Source organism: Pristiophorus japonicus, chromosome 1, assembly GCF_044704955.1.
Source record: "Pristiophorus japonicus isolate sPriJap1 chromosome 1, sPriJap1.hap1, whole genome shotgun sequence".
In the NCBI taxonomy this organism is placed as follows: Eukaryota; Metazoa; Chordata; class Chondrichthyes; family Pristiophoridae; genus Pristiophorus; species Pristiophorus japonicus.
Genome location: NC_091977.1, coordinates 411,278,665 through 411,296,641, shown reverse-complemented (window position 1 = coordinate 411,296,641; position 17,977 = coordinate 411,278,665). Strand labels below are relative to the sequence as shown.

At 40.7% G+C, this 17,977-nt stretch overlaps 1 protein-coding gene across 7 annotated transcripts in view; it reads left to right on the top strand.

The window, feature by feature from the left end:
- Window positions 1-17,977, top strand: part of fam110b (family with sequence similarity 110 member B) — a 183,345-nt gene that overhangs the window by 33,728 nt on the left and 131,640 nt on the right. Inside the window, exons 1-2 of one of the 7 annotated variants that reach the window (XM_070875682.1) lie at window positions 13,648-13,797; window positions 16,261-16,474. The exons of 5 other annotated variants lie outside the window; for them this stretch is intronic. The gene's annotated coding sequence lies outside the window, so the exon portion shown is untranslated. Of the gene's footprint in view, window positions 1-13,647; window positions 13,798-16,260; window positions 16,475-17,977 lie in introns of those variants that run through there. One more of the 7 variants, XM_070875700.1, reaches the window with a different exon arrangement.

Here is a 17,977-nt window from a genome sequence, read left to right as displayed (position 1 = left end):
ATTTATCATAATTATTTTCACTGTCCATTTTTTCTCTTAAAACTACATGATTTGTTATGGCAGCATAATGTTTTGTATAATACTAAGGCTTTCCCTGATGACATCTGGAATAGAAATGAAAGATGTAAGGTAGTGGAGATATGTACTTTGGAGGTGTACCCATACTCTGGTTGGGCTAGGTTTCCTACACATCACACAATGAGTGCCTCTCCTGCACTCTCGTTCTCATGTGAAATATAACGGATCCAATGTGTTTTGTTCTGTTCCTATGCCTTTTTACAGAAATGACAAGACAAGATCTCCAGCTTGGTATAATAACAGATACATTTTTTGTGTAAATACCAATTTGCTTATATATTCAATCATTTTGCCAATTTTCTTTCCTCCTTCACTTACCTTCGCACATCATTGTTCAGTTTGTAGCCCATGATGGCCTGGGTGGGGCTATAAACTCCTTGATAAATGTTGTCTAACTTTGCATGATATTCCCTTTAGGAGAGTTCCTTGAGTTTGATACCATGTGTTCTGGCCAAGATCTATCAAAACAATACTAAGATAAGTCAATTTAAAGGCTTGGATTTTGCAGTAAAAATAACGGTGAGGCTAACGGTGCTCACCATTATTAAAGTGTGAATCGGAGAGTAATATCTGTGGACTACAGATGCAGGTGTAAACACCGGAATCAGGATGTTGCTGTCTGAGTTGCCCTGCTCATCCAGAAGGTTTGTTACACCAGTATTTCTCCATTGAAACACATGGAATGACGTGCAATTGCGGTATTTGCGTGATGCACACTAAAATCGCCCAAAAAAGGTCCAGAGTTGTCCATTCCAATGTAAGATTCATTTCTAACAGCATGATAAGCCTTAATTATTGCAAAGCTACTTCTCTGGCACTGAAAATGAACTTTTACAGGAGTGGAATCTCATTCTTCTGATTTTAATTATTGGAGACTTGAATTTTTAAAAAACATTAATTTTTTTTTGTCTCTTTTATCTCTCTCTATCTTAATCCCATTTTTGTTTTCCCCTCTTTATTTCACTTCCTGTAGCTGATTTGGCATTGAATTAACTATTCTCAGTGACACTTCCTGGTTCAGACACTGTGCACCTCATTAATAATTCTTTGATCTGATTGGTTAAAGGGATGCACTTGCTTGCCCTGTTAACACAGATCCCAGACCCTATGTAGAGGGCGCCCCGCTGAACTGGTTTTCGAATCATGGCAAACTCCAGTACAAAATCTCTTTTTTTTTAAAAAAAGTCTGTAGGCAAGTACCATTTTTTAGCTGCTGAGAGCAAAATCCGGCCCAATATATGTGTTGTATTGGACCTTCGATGTTGATCCTGCACTCATTTTTAGGTTGTTGCTGTCAAATATAGACTAGCGCTGCCTGTGCAGGCTGGTATTAGAGTATGGGAGACAAGAGTGATCATGCATTTTATTCTTTTTCTATCTGTAACTAATACGAAGTCCGCTTACTACTTTTTTTAAGGAAAGCAATTTGTGTAGTTGCCAGTATACACTTGCATAATCATTTCAGAAGAACTTGCTGTCTTGTTAGTTCTACAGAAAAATGAGTAACAGACTGGTGATCTGTGCTTTGTGTGCGTGTTTCATACAGGACAGGAGGTGGCCATTTGGCCCATCATGCATGTGCAGGCTCTTTGAAAGAGCAATCCAATTAGTCCCACTCCCCTGCTCTTTCCCCATAGCCCTGCAAATGTTTTCCTTTTCAAGTAATTATCCAATTCCCTTTTGAAAGTTACCATTGAATCCAGCAACCTTTCAGATAGTACATTCCCGATCATAACAACTGGCTGTGTAGAAAATTTTTCCTCATCTTCCCTCTGGTTCTTTTGCCAATTATCTTAAATCTGTGCCCTCTGGTTACCGACCCTCCTGTCAGTGGAAACAGTTTCTCCTTATTTACTCTATCAAAATCCCTCATAACACCTCGATTAAACTCTGCGATCAAGAGCCCAAGCTGGAGGAATTGCAGGTATAAGGCAGCATCCTGATGATCAGTGGCTTAACGTGTGCTGCCGCTGCTGATTGTATAGTTTCTATCAAATTTTGTTTATTATGAGGACAAAAAATTACTCTTTATATTTGACCACTTTTTAAAAAAAAAAGGTAAGTTCTATTATCACTTGAGATAAATATCCCAGCCAGTGTAATGCAGGTGTACTGTTTGTATTAATAATCCAGCTAATCAAATTTAAGTGTGTGAAAACGACCTTTGATGTGATTAATATAAATGTGTGTTGTTGATCATCAACCAATTTACCAAAGTAAAGCAAGATATCAACCTAATATCAAGTGTTGCAGCAAGAGCTTTGTAGTCAATACAGTAACATAGTGAATAGTTTAAAAAAAAGTTTTGAAAAGGTGTATTGTGCCACGTATGCCTTGAAAGGGGAGAACCAGCGTTCTGCGCCGAAAGCTGTGTCGGGACGTCTGCACGGTGGATAGTGGCTGTTCAGAGAAGGTTCACTAGGTTGATTCCGGAGATGAGGGGGGTTGACTTATGAAAATACGTTGGGCTTATACACATTGGAATTAAGAAGAATGAGAGGTGATCGTATCGAAACATATAAGATAATGACGGGGCTAGACAATGTGGATGCAGAGAGGTTATTTCCACTCATCGGGGAAACTAAAACTAGGGGACATAGTCTCAGTCTCAGAACAAGGGGCCACCCATTTAAAACAGATGAAGAGAAATTTCTTCTCATTTCGATGGTACGAGACGTGAATTGGCTAGAATAGACTGGCGAATGATACTTAAAGGATTGACGGTGCATAGGCAATGGCAAACATTTAAAGGTCACATGGATGAACTTCAACAATTGTACATCCCTGTCTGGAGCAAAAATAAAACTGGGTAGGTGGCTCAACCGTGGCTAACAAGGAAAATTAAGGATATTGTTAAATCCAAGGTAGAGGCATATAAATTGGCCAGAAAAAGCAGCAAACCTGAGGACTGGGAGAAATTTAGAATTCAGCAGAGGAAGACAAAGGGTTTAATTAAGAGGAGGAAAATAGAGTATGAGAGAAAGCTTGCCGGGAACATAAAAACTGACTGCAAAAGCTTCTACGGATATGTGAAGAGAAAAAGATCAGTGAAGTCAAACGTAGGTCCCTTGCAGTCAGATTCAGGTGAATTTATAATGGGGAACAAAGAAATGGCAGACCAGTTGAACAAATACTTAGATTCTGTCTTCACGAAAGAAGACACAAATAACCACCTGGAAATACTAGGGGACCGAGGGTCTAGTGAGGAGGAGGAACTGAAGGATATCCTTATTAGGCAGGAAATTGTGTTAGGGACATTGATGGGATTGAAGGCCGATAAATCTGCGGGGCCTGATAATCTGCATCCCAGGGTACTTAAGGAAGTGGCCCTAGAAATAGTGGATGCATTGGTGATCATTTTTCCAACAGTCTATCGACTCTGGATCAGTTCCTATGGACTGGAGGGTAGCTAATGTAACACCACTTTTTAAAAAAGGAGGGAGAGAAAACAGATAATTATCGACTGGTTAGCCTGACATCGGTAGTGGGAAAAATGTTGGAATCAATTATTAAAGATGAAATAGCAGTGCATTTGGAAAGCAGTGACAGAATCGGTCCAAGTCAGCATGGATTTATGAAAGGGAAATCATGCTTGACTAATCTTCTAGAATTTTTTGAGGATGTAACTCTACAAGGGAGAACCAGTGGATGTGGTGTATTTGGACTTGCAAAAGGCTTTTGACAAGGTCCCACACGAGATTGGTGTGCAAAATGAAAGCACATGGTATTGGGGGTAATGTACTGACGTGGATAGAGAACTGGTTGGCAGACAAGAAGCAGAGAGTCGGGATAAACGGGTCCTTTTCAGAATGGCAGCCAGTGACTAGTGGAGTGCCACAGGGTTCAGTGCTGGGACCCCAGCTATTTACAATATACATTAATGATTTGGATGAAGGAATTGAGTGTAATATCTCCAAGTTTGCAGATGACACTAAGCTGGGTGGCGGTGTGAACTGTGAGGAGGACGCTAAGGGGCTGCAGGGTGACTTGGACAGGTTAGGTGAGTGGGCAAATGTATGGCAGGTGCAGTATAATGTGGATAAATGTGAGATTATCCACTTTGGGGGCAAAAACACAAAGGCAGAATATTATCTGAATGGCGGCAGATTAGGAAAAGGGGAGGTGCAACGAGACCTGGGTGTCATGGTACATCAGTCATTGAAAGTTGGCATGCAGGTACTGTAGGCGGTGAAGAAGGTAAATGGTATGTTGGCCTTCATAGCTAGGGGATTTGAATATAGGAGCAGGGTGGTCTTACTGCAGTTGTATAGGGCCTTGGTGAGGCCTCACCTGGAATATTGTGTTCAGTTTTGGTCTGATAATGTGAGGAAGGACGTTCTTGCTATTGAGGGAGTGCAGCAAAGGTTCACCAGACTGATTGCCGGGATGGCAGGACTGACCTATGAGGAGAGATTGGATCGACTGGGCCTGTATTCACTGGAATTTAGAAGGATGAGAGGAGACCTCATAGAAACATATAAAATTCTGACAGGACTGGACAGGTTAGATGCAGGAAGAATGTTCCCAATGTTGGGGAAGTCCAGAACCAGAGGACACAGTCTAAGGATAAGGGGTAAGCCATTTAGGACTGAGATGAGGAGACACTTCTTCACTCAGAGAGTTGTTAACCTGTGGTATTCTCTTCCGCAGAGAGCCATTGATGCCAGTTCATTGGATATATTCAAGAGGGAGTTAGATATGGCCCTTATGGCTAAAGGGATCAAGGGGTATGGAGAGAAAGCAGGAAAGGGGTACTGAGGTGAATGATCAGTCATGATCTTATTGAATGGTGGTGCAGGCTCGAAGGGCCGAATGGCCTACTCCTGCACCTATTTTCTATGTTTATCTCAGAGGGTTGTAAATCTGTGGAATTCTCTGCCCCAGAGAGCTGTGGAGGCTGGGTCATTGAACATATTTAAGGCGGAGATAGACAGATTTTTGAGCAAACAGGGAAATAAAGGGTTATGGGTCGCGGGCTCTGAAGTGGAGCTGAGTCCATGATCTGATCAGACATTCTCTTATTAAATGGCCTGAGCAGGCTCGTGGGGTCAAATGGCCTACTCCTGCTCCTATTTCTTGTGTTCTTGTTGTTGTGTCTGGAGAAAGAGTCAGACTGAACACTGTGAGCTCAAAGTAAAGTGTGACCTTAGTCTTTTATTGCAGGGCTCCAGAGTGCGCCTCCAACCTGTGAAACCTCCTTAAATACCTGTGCTCCCAAGGGATTATGGGATCCCTTGGGACTCCAAGGGATGAGCCCTCTGGTGGCTGTACAGAGTAAATACAAGTATACATGTATAACACTTGTGATGTCATATTTCTTTTCATTGATCTGTATCTCTACCTTCCACTAAACTTCCTATTGACTCCTGCATTCTTGCTCACAACTTCCTATGCCACTTTATTTGTTGTCTTCAGCAAGCTTTTAATATTGTTACTCTTGCACTTATTTACAAATCAATTCTATAAATGAAAACCAAAGTCTCAGCACAGATCCCTGGGCACACTGCTATCCTCATTCCATCAAAAAATAATATTTTGCTTTCTGTCCACTAAGCTTCTCTATCCATATGTCTACACTAATACCATAGCTTCTTCAATAAGCTTTTTATGTGACACCTTCTGAAAATGCATTTTTATGACATCTACTACATTCGCTTTGTCTATGCATAATGTGATATCCTCAAAGTTCAATTACATTAGTTAAGTATGACCAGTCCTTTAACAAATCCATATTGACTGCCCTGATTAGCCCATGTTTTTCTAAATGTTCCGTAATCTCTTCCTGTGTTATGGACTCTAGCAGTTTATATATAATCTAGGCAAGTCTAACTGGCCAACAATTCTTGCTTTATCCTTTTATCGCTAATAGGAAATATTTGAGTCCTTAGCAATTTCTGCTTCTAAAGATTTTTGTGTAGTCATGATTAGTGCTACCGTTATCTCCTTCTTAACCTCCCTAAGTATTCTGGGGTACATGCCATCGGCATCTACTTCCAGTCTTATCCAATCGCGTTCTGAATATGTATCTCCAGTAGTGTCTTTTCTACATCTACTACAGTCCTATTTTAATATTTGATAACAATTGAAGCTCGTGAACAATATTTTCTTTCCTTCCTTCTGAATTACAAGAAAGTCCACTTTGTTGCCTGTTGCGACTATCCCTTTACTCATGTGTTTTTAAAAACACTTGCTATGTCTCTTTTTGATGACTGCTTATCTGCTGGTTTTCATATTTTTTAAATGTTTGTTTCCTTACTATACTTATAGTTTTCTTCTGTACTTTTGTATATTTATGGTCTGCCTTGTTTTCTTATAAAACTTAATTTTTGCTCTAATTCCTCTACCCAGGAAACCCCAGCCTTTTACCTTTTTTACTCCCAGTCAGAATGTACCGAGTCCATCCTGTAATTAAATATCTCCCAATCCTAGCCTGCTATTTGACTTGATATTTTTTCCAATCAATTAATCTGATTAGGTCCCCTTTCATTCGACTGAAATGAGCAATTTTCCAGTTCAGTATCTCAATCCTTGTTTGCCCTTTTTCTTTTCAATGTGAATTATTTTCAATGTGAATCTTCGTAGGTTATATTCACTTTCCCGAGAGTTCTCCCTACTTATTCTGCTTCTTTGCCTAGAATCATATCTACCATTGCATCCCTTTTGATGGACATACAAGAGATTGATTAAGGAAATATTCTGGGGTGAATTCTAAGGATTCCATATGACCATGTTTTTCTCAGTCCACCTTCGAATATTGCAGACCTCTGTTAAATTGCTTACTGACTGCATCCTGAATACATTTTACACTATAGAGTGGTCTATAATGTACCCCTAATATGGGAATTCATAGAATCGTGGAATTGTATGGCACAGAACGAGGCCGTTCAGCCCATTGCACCTGCGTCAACTCTCAAAGAGCTACTGGTTTCCTTTGTTCATTCCCCATAACAGTAAAAATTTTTATTTTTCAAATATTTATCTACTTCTATGAATTCTGCTTTCACCATTGTTCTTTGTAGTACATTCTATGTCGAACTTCCCTCATCATAGAAAAAAGTCTCCTAACCTCTCCCTATTGTTCTTTGTGATTTCAAATGTATTCCCTCTTGTTATGAACTCACCAGCAGGTTGCAATAGTCTGTTCCAATTTACTTTATCAAAATCTGTCATCATTTTGAATGCCACTATTAAGAAGTGATAAATTAAGAGGAAGTCTTCAGAAAGCCCACGCAAGATACTGTGCTGTCTTCTGGGAATTTTAAGGTGGAAATGCTACAACTTAAAATTAGATCACTTAATCTTCTTGTTCTAATGAAAAGAGGCCCAGTTTCTCTAATCCCTCCTCACAACTAAAGCCTCTCAGCTCTGGCATCATCTTAGTGAATCTCTTCTGCATCCTCTCTCTGACCTTGATATCTTTCCTAAAGTAAGGCAACTGAAACTCAACACAGCATTATAACTGGCCTAACCATTGATTTGTATAATTTTGGCATTACCACTTTGCTTTTGTACTCTATAATAGTTATGAAATTTAGTATCCCATGTGCTTTTTGTTTTATACCATAATCAACTTGTCCGGCCACTTTTAAAGGCTTGTGTATCTGAATCCTTGGGGCTCGCTGCTTCGCTATTCCTTTTAAAGTTTTATCACTTAATGTGTATTTCCTCTTCTTCCTCCTGTGTACGTATTCTATATTCTTTGCCTATGCAGTGGAGGGTGAATTTAGTGGTTTTTTTTCATTGGTGTGCAATGAACATGAGTAGGTATTCTTTTCTAGTGGAAAAACAAGATCATTGGAGGCAACAGGATAACTCTTAATGACCAGCTTTCCTACAGAAGTACAGTGTTAGAACTTCTGCCTGGGCCAAATTAAGAAAATGTTCAAAAGACAAAAGGTTGGCGTCTGATTTGGGAAATTATTTTTGGCATTCCTTCAATTTAATGATTTCTTAAAATGCTTGAGATAAAATTAGCTCTGAAACACACCACCTAAGTGAAAGCTACTACATGTGGAGCACAATAATCAAAAGACAGATGTGTTTCTGAGAACTTGGTGGGTGGAATAAGTTTTCTTTTATTACGTCCAACAATAATATAATCTAAACTTTTTATGTTCTTCAGCATAATGTGAATGAAGACGTTTTGCTCCATTTTGTTCTCATTGTGCTATTCAGTATTCAGTGCATTTTTTTTGTCAAACATCAGTATTGAAAATACCTCTCATGGTATATCTCTCATTTCTTGGATCCCCAATTACCATCCCAGGTCAAGACAGTGAATGAACTGCTTAAGGATCTAGCAGTGATAATGAAACTAGTTACTAGGAGATGCATAACGGTGGCTGGAGTGACTTGTGTCTCGAGTGTTATTTCCTTCCTGTATTTGAGGCCTCTCATCTCATGGCACAGTTAGGCAGAACACAACAGATGCAAATGATCTCTGAAATTCTCTCGAATGAACTCACCCGGTCATCAGAAATGCTGTTTCATATCCCTATTGTATTTTCCACCAGAATTTGGTTGGAGGTATTGATGTTGGGGATCCAGAGTGGCAAATAATCAGGGAAGCAAGGGTATCCCCCAGCAGCCATCGTCCATTTGCCCTGCTCCTTCAAATAGTTATGGTATCAATTGTCACAAAGTGAAAACATCATGGCTGTTGCTGGAGAATCTTGCAGTCAATGTATTATTCTGAAACCACGTGCACTTTAATTGATTCTTGATTTATGTATTCCACAGGATTTATTTGGTGCCCTGATGGCAACATGGATGCCATCAATTACACTATGCACTTTTGGGAACCAAGCCAATACTTTTGAAAGTGTTGGGTTAACTTCAATTGATCTTTCTCTTTCTATTGAGAAAGTGAGAAACGTGGTGACATTGGAAAACATGGCTGCTTGATGTATTGGTGTATAGATGATTGACTGAACTGGCAAATGTCACCAGTTGGGCTGGAAAAGTGCTGGTACATAAAATCTCAGTGCAGGGTTGTCTACTATGCTGGATGTTATCTGAAGGTCAGGCTCCAGTAGATGGCATAACTCAATGACTGCCTCCCCACTGAATTGTAGATTGTGAAGGCACATCTCTTCTGACATGTCCAAGTTGTAGTTTCAGGGTCATATAGTGTAACTTTTGGATGGGTGTCAGGCACTTGCTGTGCAAGCAAACCTGCCTCTCCTCCCTCTGGTGGAATTCCTCTTCTGGAACCAGGTCACCCATTAGTAGACCTGATGGGATATTCATGTCAGCACTGCTTGCAGCGGCATTGGAAAACTGGTGCTTGCATTCCTGCTGCCATTCAGTTTATCAAATAAGAAACAGCGGACAGGTCTCACAAATATGGCAACTTACTATTGAATGGTAGAATTCAACAACAAAACTGTTTGCAGGCCTCCCAATGCCTGTTTTATACAGATGCTCAGCTAATAGAGATCTGCACTGCAAAACAGTAAAGGAAATTTGGGCCCCAGTTTTAACCCAACCCACCCAGTGGGAATGGATAGATGAGGAGTTGAAATATCAAAAATTGGCTGTCATTTTAACTGGCCAACTGAAACCACGAAACAGGCGGATGCCTCAAATAAATGCAAACCGGGGTCTCTGATGCCATTTTAACTGGGCGACCAACTGTGTTGAGTAAAAGCTGGTGGCATTGGTCTCAGAAACTCGCTGAAAGCAGTATTTAAAGGGGCACTCACCTGCAAGCACTCAAATCATGAGGATCTGTGTACTATTGTCATTAGTGGATTTCCAAGGCAGTTCTGCGCTTGGAGATTGCTTCTTTCTAATTTTAATTTTATCCCTTGCACATCTATCACCTCGCCTATTTAAAAAAAAACTTCCCTTAAGGGTTTTAGAAAGATTCTAATCTGTATTCTGAAGTAACATTAAATTAAATGTCTAGTACAGGTTGAGCATCCGAAATCTGGAGTTCCGAAATTCGGAATGTTCCAGAATTCAGACACCGGGCCGATCCATGGTGAGGTCATATGGAATCCAGAAAATGTTCCGAAATCGGGACACCCTGCCAAACCGATTACCGCTGCGAGCCGGGCCCAGGGAAAATCCAAAACTCCAACCCACCTCTTCTTGCAGTTCTTCACACCCACAGGCACTGCTGCTCCTGGGTCCGCAACGCAGGTTCCCACCCCCCCGGCTAGAACACGGGTGCGCCAAAACCGCAAAGCACAGCGACTGTGGCACCCCCAGCTCTGCACGCCGGAAAGACGTTCAGAAATCCGGAAATGCCCAAACCTCAGCTTGGGCGTTTCCAGATTCGGGATGTCAAAGACATTCTGAAATACCCGGAATCCGTAACGGCCTTGATCCCGAGGTTTCCGGATTTTGGACGCCCCACCTGCTATTACAGAACCTTAATCATATTTGAGAGAAGAAATAAGGCCGTGTGGTTCTAATTTTGATGGAGTCCTCAAAAGGTTAATCACTTTTTGCTTTGATAGTATTTACGACATGTACAACACAGAACTTGCAGAGAAATAACAGAGCTTTGATGATAAATCCAGTAAAATGTCTTCATAACAGGAAATCTAGACCTTTCCGGTGCATGCCCCTGTCTTTTATCAGGTTGTTTTTAGAATGATGGCAGCAGGCTCTGACCTCCTTGTCTGTGTGTGTATCAAAATTGTTTATCCCAGACTATTGCTCATTGTAAAAATATAGACACATCTGTAATTAAAGCTGTTTACAGTTTCCTGGGTCGATAGTAATCATGAAGTGAGTCTTGACTGGATTTGTTGATGTTAGAACTATTTAGCCTCTTGTAAATTTGGAGAATCATGAATGAGGAATTTCATAAACTGCATGCAAAAAATCCCAAACGGCACCAACACACCATCTGAAAGATTCACTGTGGTACAAATCTTTTACAATAAGTACCTCATCAATTACTTTACAATCTTATAATTTCAAGACTATTACTTTATGTCAACAGTATTGTATAATCAAGGACTCTTTTTACTTTATTTAGCGAATAGATGAAAATAATGAAGAAAAACAACTGGCTCGGTCTATTTCATTGCTTAGTAGAAAAAGGAACTCTGTACATCATAATCACACATTGTATTTTGAAGATAGGAGTAAATTATTTTAAAGTAAACTTTATCCTCTTATCATATGTCTACAAAACAACTGGAGATATTTCCAACAGATTGCATCAACTATACAAGAACAGTACCAGGGCTTTCCTATTGGCTCCAAAAAAATTATAAAATGTTGCATATGAAAGACATTTGGGAAAGGAGGCTACGAACAAGGAAATGCTGTAGTTAGTAGGCTTTTGCATATAACATGGTCAGATTTTTGCAGTTCTTTGAGGATGTAAATTTTGGCCTCGTAGTTTATTTCTTTGGAAGGACCCTAAAGTTCTGGCTCTAAACTTTATTTGCCATTTGCAAATCCTGCTGCCTTAAGGAAGGAATTGTGAGATGAAATGGTGATTACGTCACCGCTGCTTCAGCTGTCTCATGGAGAGTAGGAGTTATGTGGGTTAGATTTCCAGTTAATATGCCACTTAACACTTTTTAAAAAGGAGTTTGATGATTACAAGTTTGAAGATTACAAGGATAAGTAGAAAGCGGGTTTGATCAATTTTGTTGGTTAGATGGTTCAAATAGTCAACTGATATTACCAATCAAATGTCTGATCGATTAAATATGAATAAAGTGAAAAGTAACAGAGGATTTTTTTCCAAAGTTACCGACCCAACCAATCAAGTTATTCAAGTAATTTCTTCGTACACTCTCTCTGACTGCCGTTTGCTTCCTTCCCTCAGATGAACATATGTCAGCTCTGCCTCTTCCAAACCAAAATCCTAATCCAGGCTTTTATCATTGCACAGCTGGACAATGCTCTTTTTTACCAGCCTCCCTACTTCTACCATTCACAAACTACATGTTATCCAAGGTGCCACAGCCTGTGTCCTTGCTTGGACAGTACCAAGGCCTGCATTCACTCATCCCACCTTGCGAAGCTGCACTGCTTCCCCATCCTGGAAAATCAACTTTCTGTCACTTTGGCTCAGTCGGTGGCACTCATGTTCTTAAATCCGAGGTTGTGATTTCAAATACCCCCAACATGGAAAGATACTAAATCTACACTGATATCTCTGTGAAGTACCTAATCAGAACTTTATTATCCAAAATGCTGTTTCGGATGAAACATTAGACTAACACATAGATGGATATTTTTTTTAAATGCACTATTCAAAGAGCTGGGAGTTTTCATGGTGTTGTGGCTACCATTCCTGCTTCAACCAACCTGCCAAAAAGATATCTTCTTTTGTTCTCTGCAGGACCTTGCTGTGCGCAAATTGGCTCCTATGTTTGGCTATGTAAGAATAGTGGTTGCACTTCAAAAGTAATTCACTGGTTGTAAAGCACTTGGGATATCCTGAGTGTGTGATGAGGTACCATGTAAATGTAAATTCTTGCCTTCTGTTAAGATTCTCCTTGCTTTCAAATCCCTCCATAGTCTCTCATTTCCCTACCTCAGTGATCCCTTCTAGCTCTATGTCCTGCTGGGCAGGCCACATCATTCGCATGCCAGACACGAGACTCCCAAAGCAAGTGCTCAACTCGGAACTCCTTCACGGCAACCGAGCCAAAGATGGGAAGAGGAAACGTTACAGGGACACCCTCAAAGCCTTCCTGAAAAAGTGCAACATCCCCACTGACACCCTGGGAGTCCCTGACCAAAGACCGCCCTAAGTGGAGGAAGTGCATCCGGGAGGGCGCTGAGCACCTCGAGTCTCATCGCCAAGAGTATGCAGAAATTAAGCACAGGCAGCAGAAAGAGCGTGCGGCAAACTAGTCTCACCCACCCCTTCCCTTAACGACTATCTGTCCCACCAGCGACAGGGACTATGGTTATCGTATTGGACTGTTCAGCCACCTAAGGACTCATTTTAAGAGTGGAAGCAAGGCTTCCTCGATTCCGAGGGACTGCCTATAATGATGATGATGATGTCCCTTTATGCACACCTGCTTCTCCAGCACCAGCCCTATCGCTTATTCGCTCCTTTCACCATCTTCCTCTAGCACTCCTTCACATCTTTACCTTGCTACCTTGCTCTCTGCCTTCAAAAACCTCCATAAATCCACTCTTCCAGTGCTTTTTCCTCTGCACTTTTTCGCTTTCACTAAATAATGATCACTCACTGTCCACTGCCCTGTTGGGTGCATGGAGACTTATCTCCATACATAATGAATGCTACAGAAAAATAAATGATTATTGTATACAGCTCAAAATAACATTTATAACATAAGCACACAAGAAGAAATCTGGAAAGAAAATCATTAAACCTATTCTCAAAATGTATTATTTAACATTAGAAACATTTGCGTGAAGTTCCCTCCATATAGCTCTGCGCTTCCGTCGTAGCCCAAGGCTAGAGTTAGAAGATTTGCCTGGGCGAAGGTGCTGGATAGATAATGTGCGAAAGATTCATCATGGGAGTTGTAGTTTTCACCCTGCCTTGGAAACTGCTATACCCAGAGTGCACCATACCAACTTGTCATATCACAAGCAGTTAGAAAAGCACTGGGGAGTTGAGCTTCTGTGGAAATTATCTGTGTGCATTTGAGAGCCAGAGTTTTACTCTTGTTCCATTGGAACTCGAGTATCCAAGGTGTTCTGTGATCCAGCTAGAACATGTATACATAGCAACTATTATGTGTGTGTGGCAGAAAACATAAAGTAAGATTTCCTTGTTTAACATTTTATACAGTTCAGTGAGTGAAAATTCTAAGCAATTAGTGTTGTTTGAATTGACATTTTTTGACTTGCTGAGGAAAGGTTCATGCTTGTGCTGTGACCAGAGATGGATTTTCACAAGACGAGGACTGTTGATATTACATCTGGATTTAACTAGGCATGGCCTGTGGCAAATGACCACCTGATCACATGCTCATCACCGGAGCTTTGACCATTAGAAAGGCCTCCTTGGATCAGCGACCAACCGCTTGAGCGAGGATTGCAAATCCACATGGGAAGAGAAAAATAGCTCTCTTTTAGAATTGTGTCCATAACTGAGGAAAAGTGAGGATTTGGGAAAATAAAAATAAACCAATAAAGGAAGAATTAGCACCTTAAGGAAAGGTTGCAAATCCACACTGGGCGGGGGGGGGGGGGGGGGGAATAGACCAAAAAATAGATATTTTATCACACAAATTATTGGAAAGAAGCAGTTTTAAGGAGAAAAGATAATTAGTTGCGAGTTTTGTACAATGATGGGTAAATAGTATACCAAATATATTAAATAAAAACAAAAGATACTGGAAATACACAGCATCAGTCTGCATCTTATGAATGATTATGCACTTGAAAAGTTATAATCTGCAGATACAGATTGACCTGTGTACTGCCAATATTTTCTGTCTGTATTTCAGATTTGCAGCATTTTTTAACCAAACATTGAGTCTATCTTTAGGTAAGAATATTACATACTGAATCAGCCATGCACCATATTGGGTCAATAAAATTGTATTGCAATAATGGATGAACGGTTGTTGTAAATGCAGTAAATATCTAAAACCACACTGCAGAAGGATTATCTATGAGGACGCCATGGGTATTGTACTAGATTGTTATAATAATGTGTCTACCATGGCTCAGTTGGAGAAGTTTGTGGGTTCAAGTCCCACTCTAGAGACATAAGCACAAAATCCAGCATGACACTCCAGTGCAGCACCGAGGGACTGCCGCACTGTCTAAAGTGCTGTTTTTGAGAAGAGACATTAAACCGAAGCCCCGTCTGCCCCCTCGGGTGGATGTAAAAGATCATATGGCATTATTTCTAGGAAGAGCAGGAGAGTTATTCTTACCGCGAGGACACTGGTCCCAGCTTGGTGAGGTGCACTCTGTCCGCCTTGAACAGGTTCCTCCTACCCAGCAATCTGACGTCCTCCCTCCTGCACCATCTTTATGTAGATTCCAACCTGCATATGGTCGAGTGTAGGTATAGTAGGATAATGCATGGCTGGCCAATATTTATCCCTCAACCAACACCTAAAAACACATTATCTGGTCATTATCACATTGTTGTTTGTGGGACCTTCCTGTATACAAATTTGCTGCCCTGTTTCTTGCACTACAACAGTGACAACACTTCAAGAGTACTTCATTGGCTGTAAAAGGCGCTTTGGGATGACCTAAGGGCGTGGAAAGCGCTGTGCAAATGCTGATTTTTGCTGGTAGTAGGGTGATTCTTGACATTTGCATTGACTGATATCTTTGTCCAATATGTATTATTTTTATTTTTTAATTTGAAACATGATAATACCTTCATTAAAGAAAGGATTCTGATGGTTTGAAGGGAATGGTCATATAAACCCATCTTTGTGTAGATTCCAACCTGCATGTGGTCCAGAATGGTCGAGTGTAAGTATAGTAGGATAAGTCAGTTAATGCATGGCTGGAGAAATGGTGCAGGAGGGAGGACTTCAGATTCCAGGGGCATTCGGACCAGTGCTGGGGCAGAAGGGACTTGTTTAAGTTGGACGGATTGCATCTCAACAGAGTTGGCACCAATGCCCTCGCAGTTAGGTTAACTATCCCTGTGGGAGATGGTTCCAACTCATTTGGATGGGGCATAGGCACTAGGATGAAATATTAGAGAGGCGAAACCAGGTGCACAGAGGACTGGGAGAGACAAATAGCACCGGAGTAAAGAATAGTACCGAAATGGGGATCAGAGGCAAATACAAAGCAGTCTAAGATGGGTTTAGGATATGTGCGTGAATGCATGTAGTGTGATAAACAAGGTTGGTGAGCTGCAGACACAACTCGCTATATGGGACTATGCTATAGTGGCAGTACGAGGAGATCTTTGGTAAAGCTATCCAATTAGTCCAACTCCCCTGTTTTTTTTTTTCCCCCCATTGCTCTGGAAATGTTTTCCCTTTTCCCTTTTATTTTGAAAGTTATTATTGAATCTGCTTCCACCTGCATTTCTGGCAGTGCGATCCAGATCACAACAACTAGTTGTGTAAAGAAATGTTTCCTTGTGCTGCCTCTGGCAAAATAATCACCTTAAATCTATGTCCTCTGGTTGCTGAACTTTCTGCCACTGGAAAACATCTCTCCTTCTTTACACTATGAAACCCATTCATGATTTTGAACACTTCTATTAAATCTCCTTTTAATCTTCCCTGCTCTAAGGAGAACAACCCCAGCTTCTCAAGTCTCACCGCATAACTGAAATCCCTCATCCCTGGTCCAGTCTCTGCACCCTCTCTAAAGCCTTGACATCCTTGAACACAATACTCCAGCTGAAGCCTACCCTAAACAGTAAACACTAAGCCAAGTCATGCCAGCTCAGAAGATGAAAGGAGTAAACCAGGAAGGAGTTTTTTTTTAATGAGTCTGTCAGTAGGTAAGCTATCTTTTCATTTGATCACCATACAATAAGTAGATTTACAGAAACTGGTGGAGTTTCTCTGGGAACTGACAACTAACTTCAAGGCCACCTTGGAGCACAATGGTGCCAGATACTCTTCCTGTCCAGCCTTGGGAGTTACAACTGTAAACTGATTTATTTGGTTAGCAAAATGTTTTTAATGGCCAGGATATTAAATCAATTCCTGAAGCCAGAGAAGTCAAACTTTGCTATGTAATTTAGCATTATGCAAGGATCAGATCATTTTGATTGGCTACTAGCCTAGATCTGAAGAATGTCTGTTTTCACGTCGCAACCCAACCTACCATTGACAATTTGATAAGTTTAATTTTTAGGTTGCAAGTTACCAGTATATAATTGTTTGGCCTTTCTCAAACTCCAGTCTTAAAATGTGCCTTTCAGCAGTTACTACACAACCATGTCTAGCATTTTCACTTATATCTGTATTGAAACAACAGATGGGTCTGGGGGCCCAAGTTTTGGGTGGAGTTGCTCCAATTTTTTTAGAGCAACTAGTTTAGTTTGGAGTATCTTAGAAATCGCAATTCTCAGCATTTAGTTTGCTCCAGTTCGAGTGAGTTAGTTTAGTTTTGTTTTAGTTCCGTTTTTTTTTCAAAAGGAGGTGTGTCCAGCCACTTAGGCCTGTTTTGCAAGTTTAGGCAGCGAAAACTTACTCCAAACTAACTTAGAATGGAGTAAGTGTCCACTTTTGTAAGTTCTGAAAAACCTTACCTAGAGTTAAGTTCAGTGCAGGCAAGCCAGAGACGAGGCGGAGGGGGGGGGAAGCATTAAACACAAAGGACAAAAGCATTAAATAGATCACTTAAAATGGCCTAAAACCTCTTGCGATGATATTTTGCCTTGTATCTGCTGAGTGAGGACAGTTGTTTCTCTTTTTATAAATAAGCAAGTGTAGGCTCCCGACTGAGGCAGACACATCAACGGGGGGGGGGGAAGTTAGAGGATTTTCTAAAGCACTAAACACCTTCACAGCAACATTAAAGAAGCTTAAGTGCATTTAAAGCACTAAACACTAAACAAAGCAGTACATTTAAAGCACCAAGCACTAAACGAAGCACAAAAAATAATAAGCAATTAACAAATAAAAAAATAGAAGGAACCCTGTACCTAAAGCACCAAGACCAAAGTAATAAGCAAACAATCAATAACAAATAAAAAATAAGTCCTAGCTTTATGTGAAGGGAAGGTGTCAGCCTCTCTGTGTTTCTGTCCCTGTCTCTCTCATCCACTGTCTGTCTCTGTGTCAGTCTCTCTCTCTCTCTCTCTCTCTTTGTCAAAGAGAGAGACACAAACTGACACAGAGACACTGTCAGTGTCTCTGTGTTCCTGACAGTGAGGGGGTGGAGGGGAGGAGGGAGGGGGTGGAGGGGGAGGGGAGTGAACGGAGGCTAAACACCGGGGGTGAACATCCTGAGTATAACACACTTAACTTATTTACGATTAGATGTTTTATCAATT